Here is a 7,103-nt window from a genome sequence, read left to right as displayed (position 1 = left end):
TTCCATTATGAGCTATTCTCCAACAAAAATTGTGACAGGGACACCCAGGCACCAGTGTGAAGATAGAGTTTTGGATCTGTGTACGTATTTAGAGATTCCCTTGGCAAATGTTCTTTCAAAACAGAAGACATAATAATGTCTTCTAGTTGTAGTAACGAGGTATTTAATGTGGACTCCACAGCAGTATATCTGTCATGCCACACCTCCTGAGACAAGAAAAGTCTGGGGCGGCATGAAAAGCATTAATTTAATTAAAAGCATTAATGGCTTTACATCCAGATTTTCACAGTGCATTCTCAAAGAAAAGAAACATCATCATGTAGGTGTCTTGGCTCATAGAAGCTGACAGAGGCACTCTTAGAGTCTAACTGGAATAAGAAGTTAAGTGCTAGAATAACATCTTTTTCAGTCATCATCACTTATTTCGAGTCCAATACTGTGCAAATTAGACAGATCCTACAGACATGCATGTACGCTTTAGTCACATTTGGCTGACATGGAAAACAAAAATACTTCCTACCATTAAATACCGTCCATGGTTTTGGAGTTAAACCTCATATGCAGCCTTCACTTCCAATGCCTTATCTGTAAAAGGATTAGATTAAATACTAGTCAGCATTTGTTTCTCAGGATAAGGTTATAACAGCCATATTAGCGTACTATGCCAAAGGAATTTGAACCCACAGGTGGCTTCGGCAGGCAGTGAACCAAGGCCAAGTGTCAGCAAGCACGTTTTGCTTCTAACAGCTAACATCAGCAGGAAAGTGGTGAGAGAGGTTTGGCTGATTACAGCACCAAAAGATACTGCCACAGGCATTATCCTACCAACCTTCTCTGCCCTCCACGTGGCTTTCTCTAAAGCTGGTTCTCATCTCTGATGAGAGCACTGAGTACCTGTTCAGTATCTACTAGCATAATTACTTAACACCTTACTGTTATGGAGGTGTAGCAAAGGATAATTAAAGGAAACAATGTTAGCAAAGCATTCGGGAGAGTCATTAAATAAATTTAATTACCTTTCTTAACTTTTTTCTTCTGTACATATATACTTTGACAGTTTTCTTTGCCTTATGACTGGGACTGTAGAGCCTTCCTTAGAAAAATAAAAAAAAATATATAGGCTTAAAGATAGAACAGCAAGTGCTACCCCATGCTGTCATCCCTTACCCCTGGATACCTACTGATCTGAGTAAATATGTTTTTGTTGTATCATATATTACTGATAGACCTAATGAACCTCTACATTTCAAAGCTGAGTGGTAGGAAATACAGTGCATATTGCGCAAAAGCTAATGCAAAGCTTATTGTTTTATCATAGCAAATGTTATAAAACATTATTATTATACATGCATATCACAATATTGAGATGTCAACCAAGTTCAAGGTTTATAGTGCAATATACTGTACAAATATATCCTTCAATTTCCCTGTAAAATTCTTGAAGTAGCATGGGAATTATGAAGGATTTCCAGCAAGAACTTTCTTGATTTCTTTCTAATGCGGGTATAGAATATTCTTTGGTTTGACTGAAGAAAATTTACCAAACATGCAGTTACATATTTGATTGGTTTTGTTTTTGTATGAAAACGAACACTTTGAGCTCAGAATTAAAAAGTCAAAAAACCAAAGAACTTACTCGTGGTACTTCAGAACATATATTTTTGCCTCACAGAATATGTAATCCTATATGCAACAAAAAGATATACTATTAAAAGTAATATTTTAACTAAATGAAACAAAATATACATTTACCTTACTGAAATTACACATTAACACAATATTTGTCAAAATGTTTTGACTTGAAGTAAACCTTCTTTTCAGAAGTAAACAGTTCTGCCAAAAATGTAATCATTTGCAGTTTGTTTTCTATTAAATAAACATACAATAACACAAAGACCAAATCTACATGGGAAAATTATTATAAGTCAAATAAATGTAATTGCTATTTAACCCTGATTTTCTTTAGTGATTATTCTTGGGTCATTTGTCAGAGGCTTTCATAATCATAGTTTGGCTTCAGGAAAACACCCATCCACTGTAGACTTGAATCTTCCCTTTTCCATTGACAACTTGCATATTCCAGCGGAGAAGAGCTTCCCTGTGGAGGCAGCAGAAGGAATGGCATACATCTGCATAACCCAGACTCTGTGAGTGCTTTTGCCCATTACTCCAGACTTAGGCTTAGTTTCAGAAAGATGTTTGAACACATGCATTTAAGTAGTCAAGTAATTAATCTACTATTCACTGGTTCAAGATAAGCATTCAATTAATTGACTTGCCAAATACAGGCTTCACTGGGTTATGTACATGGGGTCCTGTACAATAAACAAATTAATTGACAGATCCTAGATTAGCTGTCAGTTTCGTGGGAGATGAAACACCTTTTCTCTTTTCTTCTTCTTTTCTCTTTTCTCTTTTCTCCTTTTCTTTTCTCCTTTTCTTTTCTTTTTTCTCTTTTCTCTCTTTTCTTTTCTTTTCTTTTCTTTTCTTTTCTTTTCTTTTCTTTTCTTTTCTTTTCTTTTCTTTTCTTTTCTTTTCTTTTCTTTTTTCTTTTTTCTTTTCTTTTCTTTTTTCTTTTTTTCTTTTCTTTTCTTTTTCTTTTCTCCTTTTCTTTTTTTTCTTTTCTCCTTTTCTTTTCTTTTCTTTTCTTTTCTTTTCTTTTCTTTTCTTTTCTTTTCTTTTCTTTTCTTTTCTTTTCTTTTCTTTTCTTTTCTCTTTTTCTTTTCTTTTTCTTTTCTTTTTTCTTTTCTTTTTTTTCTTTTCTTTTTCTTTTCTCCTTTTCTTTTCTTTTCTTTTTTCTTTTCTCTTTTCTTTTCTTTTCTTTTCTTTTCTTTTTCTTTTCTCCTTTTCTTTTCTTTTCTTTTCTTTTCTTTTCTTTTTCTTTTTCTTTTTCTTTTTCTTTTTCTTTTTCTTTTCTTTTCTTTTCTTTTCTTTTTCTTTTCTTTTCTTTTCTTTCTCTTTTCTTTTCTTTTTCTTTTTCTTTTTCTTTTCTTCTTTTCTTTTTCTTTTCTTTTCTTTTCTTTTCTTTTTCTTTTCTTTTCTTTTCTTTTCTTTTCTTTTCTTTTCTTTTCTTTTCTTTTCTTTTCTTTTCTTTTCTTTTCTCCTTTTCTTTTCTTTTTTCTTTTCTTTTTTCTTTTCTCCTTTTCTTTTTTTCTTTTCTTTTCTTTTTCTTTTTCTTTTCTTTTCTTTTCTTTTCTTTTCTTTTCTTTTCTTTTCTTTTCTTTTCTTTTCTTTTCTTTTCTTTTCTTTTCTTTTCTTTTTTCTTTTTTTCTTTTCTTTTCTTTTCTTTTCTTTTCTTTTCTTTTCTTTTCTTTTCTTTTCTTTTCTTTTCTTTTCTTTTTTCTTTTCTTTTTCTTTTCTCCTTTTCTTTTCTTTTCTTTTTTCTTTTCTTCTCTTTTCTTTTTTCTTTTTTTCTTTTCTTTTCTTTTTCCTTTTCTTCTCTTTTCTTTTCTTTTTTTTTTCTTTTCTCCTTTTCTTTCTTTTCTCCTTTTCTTTTCTTTTCTTTAAATTTTTTTTAGTGATGAACTGACACAAATACCTAGAGAAAAAAAGAAGCACTAATTATTCTGAGATGTTTTCATAAGAGTGATGTTGATAATTTTCTATGAACTTGACTTCTATGTGTCTTCCAAAATACAGCAATCCAATGAGTTTTTGCAATTTTAAACAAATTAATGTTTTGTTTATTGATTGAAAGGCTAGGAAATTATTTTCCTAGCCTGCAAAATTTACTCTCCACCACTTAGTTGAGTCTAGTTACAGTGCTAAAAGTATTGCCTTGTGAAGCCACAGGTCCTACCTTTTCAGTAGCTTCAGGTCTTTGTGAGAGAACTGATGTATTCAGTCTACTCTCTGAGGGATGCCAGACCTAATCACAGAAGTCACCGGCACATCTGGAGCTCCTTTTGTAGGAAAAGTGCTTTGAGTTTGCCAAAATTGAATGGCTCTGTGACACTAACAGTCATCTTCCAATTCTGGTGTCATCTCTGGTGTCTCTGATGGACAAGGAAGAGCAACTTTCAGAGGCAGTAACTAGACTGCATTGTGAGAAATTAAAATAGGAATGAAAAACCTACGAATCAGCACAGAGAACATCACACAGAACCCAGGAAACTGCTTCTATAGTCACGTAGAAAACAAATGCTGGTCTCTTAAAGAGAAAACCATACACAGAAGAAATAATAACCAGCCTAAGTAATTTATATTTGTTGCCATATTACTGTCTTACATTATCAGGAGAGACATCTTACCTGGATGTCAGAAACTAATCAGACAATGATTTTGAAAAGATTTATCCTGAAAAAATACCCTTAGTATTCCTCCTTGTCTGTTAACTTCAGATAGAAAAGGCTGTGAAGACTCAGGAGAAAAATGGATGAAAAGTGCTAGAATCACTTGACTTGAAGAAACAATGTAGCTTTCTTTTCACTTAACACTGGTTGAGGATACAGATACTCTCTGCAGATTTGAATTTTTTGTAATATTTACTAATGAACAAAATGCTTTTCTACACAGAAAAATGTGTATGAGCCACTTGGCGTAATAAGCTGACAAGCATAAATCACTCCTTGGAAAACACATCGTCGTTATTAGTCTTGCTCCTGAGCCTCTTTCACGCTGAAATAATCAGTATCACTCTTAATTTACAATGATGTAAGTAAGGAGTTAATCTTACTTTTATTATTTCTCTTCTATTAAAATAAGCAAAAAATACACATGAGCTTGAAATCCTGGAACCATGAAATCATGGAGATTTTGCTACTGAGTTTATTAGGGTTGGATTTCATCCATTGTACTATTAAACATGTAAGAGTAAACCACAACCACAATTGTTGTATTACATTGGACAGAAATTTAAAATTATTTATCCCATTTACTACATGTATAATACAGTATAATTCTCATGAAAGTTGATAAGCATTTTGATGGCATAGCAATAGCGCTGGGTTTTCACCTAGGCTAAGTGTTCTCAGACTGCAAGATGAGTGCCAACAGGAATCAGCAAGCACTTCAAAATCATACACAATGAGCTGAGTATTCCTCTGAAGAAACAGGAACAGTGCTTCATCTGGCAAACCTCTGCTTTTGTACCTGTGTGTACCATGGCATGGACATGCCATTGTGGCTGTCTTCATTGGAGTGGGCCATGACTCCTCCTCATGCATACAAAACAGTGGTGTGTCCTGTTGCTGCTGCCATAAGAGTATTCGAACATAACTCTCAGATCCACTCAAGGGCCTGAACAACAGAATTCAGGCATCCCAGACCTAGATGGACAGGTGACAGCTGCAAGATTTCCCCCTCCAGATACGGTTATTAAATAAAAGGGAAAAGAGAAACATTTTAAGCAATTCATTTTTCTGTTGTTCCTTTGCATCTTGGTAATTATCTCAGTTATAGTGTATTGATTCCAATGTGCAACTGCTTTACTTGAATCAATAGCAAAATTTCATTTGCTTCAGTTGCTTCAGAAGCAGGCTTGGGACATAAGGAGTAATACTGAATTGCATGTATGAGCAATCTTGCAATGCAAAATACATATAAGGTAAAGAATGTTTTAATCTTGATGAGGTCAGGACCACCATAAAACATACCAAAACAAAGTGAGAAACATCTGAAGATCAAGCAAGGCTGGAGTGCTGCAAATTCCATGGACTGGCTACAGTGGTTGTCCTCATTTTCAACAAAGGAACAATCTCCAAAACCAAAATGAACTTCTGAACGTGTATCCAGTGTTTGTTAAAAGCCTCGAGCTGTGTTGAAAATCTGACAGCCTAAAGTGAGTAATGACTTTAAAAACCTGTTAGAAATAAAAATGTAGAAGATGGGCTAAAGGAAAGGCAGAGTATCACACTCCTGCGTGTCTGGCTGTGAACGAAAGAGGGGCGTATAGTTCTTGATCTAAACTCAGCCTGAGGAGATGCCACTGTACTGCCCTCTTTGCAGGTGGCTTTATGTAACTTCACATCTAGCAATCCACCCAAATACTTTCCATTTTACAGATGACCTCAGTGGAGGCAAAAAAAAAATTTTGATGCTTGCCCAGGGTCATACTGTGACTCACTCAGAAAATACTGGGGATTCTGTGCTTGTTGCCCTGTACCTGCAGAAGGCCAGGTTCTCTGTAGAGCTAAGTCAAGTAAGTGTAAAATCATGAGTTCATCCTAACTTTTCACCTCAGATGAGCAATTCTTTTTTTGAGAGACTCAAGAGTTCAGGTGGAATTTAAAAGCTGCCCAGTTACCTGACATCATGTATTCTTTTGAGACTGAATAAAATGGATGGGAGGGAAATAGAGCAACTAGGAAAAAAATTGTCTCCAGAATGTAATCAGTAGTCAAAGCTACAACTTGGCATGGGTCCACTACACTACAGAAAACATCATGCACCGAGAAAGCTGAGCCGGAGCAGCAGTAGCAGCACATGTGACGACAGGAAACATTAACAAAAGCCAAATATAAGGTGTAACACTCTGCAGGAGAGTTGAATGTATCTTGTAAAAAAAAAAAAAAAAAAAAGTATCTTAAAAAAAGAGAAAAGGCTCATTATTGTGGCCTGGTAAGCCAATACCTGCAAACGGCACGTAAGCGTTCGCTTTCTGAGGTGCCCGAGCGGCGGCAGCGGCCGGGCCGCTCGGAGTGCCCTGCGCGAGTGCCTGTGCCAGCCTGCGCTGCCCTGCTGAGCTCGCTACTGCTGGCGATGGCCCGGTGGCTCCGGACGGGGCGGGAGGCGGGAGCGCTCTTGCGGTACAGCGTGGTGGCGGCAGCGGGAGGGCGGATAGCAGCGGCCGCCAGCCCCACGGCTGCCCCCGGGTGCCTCGGGCTGCGGGAGGGCGCGGCCGGCGGGCGCGCACACAATGGCCGTGGCGGGAGCCGCCCTCAGAGCCGCGCTGGGCGGGTCCTGCCGAGGCAGGCTCCCCGGGCCGTGCCGGGCGGGACGGGCGCCGGGCAGCGGGGCGGGCGCACCTGGCCGGGGCGCCCGGCGGCGGCGGCGGGGCAGGGCCGGGAGGCCGCGGCGAGGGGCGGGGGCGGCTCCTCATTGGCCGCGCTCGGAGCCGCGAGCTGCCTGCGCGCCGGCCGGGAGCGGCCGCGGCGCTGTCGCCG

At 37.8% G+C, this 7,103-nt stretch overlaps 1 long non-coding RNA gene across 1 annotated transcript; it reads right to left on the bottom strand.

The window, feature by feature from the left end:
* Positions 1-229: 229 nt before the first annotated feature.
* Positions 230-2,445, bottom strand: LOC126647493 (uncharacterized). Its single transcript, XR_007630618.1, has 2 exons — positions 1,017-2,445; positions 230-585 (listed from the first exon to the last, which is right to left on the bottom strand). It is a non-coding gene; the product is annotated as an uncharacterized LOC126647493 (long non-coding RNA).
* Between the last annotated feature and the right edge of the window lie 4,658 nt (positions 2,446-7,103).

Source organism: Myiozetetes cayanensis, unplaced genomic scaffold, assembly GCF_022539395.1.
Source record: "Myiozetetes cayanensis isolate MyiCay16 unplaced genomic scaffold, myiCay2020 scf4, whole genome shotgun sequence".
NCBI lineage: Eukaryota > Metazoa > Chordata > Aves > Passeriformes > Tyrannidae > Myiozetetes > Myiozetetes cayanensis.
This window is presented reverse-complemented; position numbering and strand designations above follow the sequence as displayed.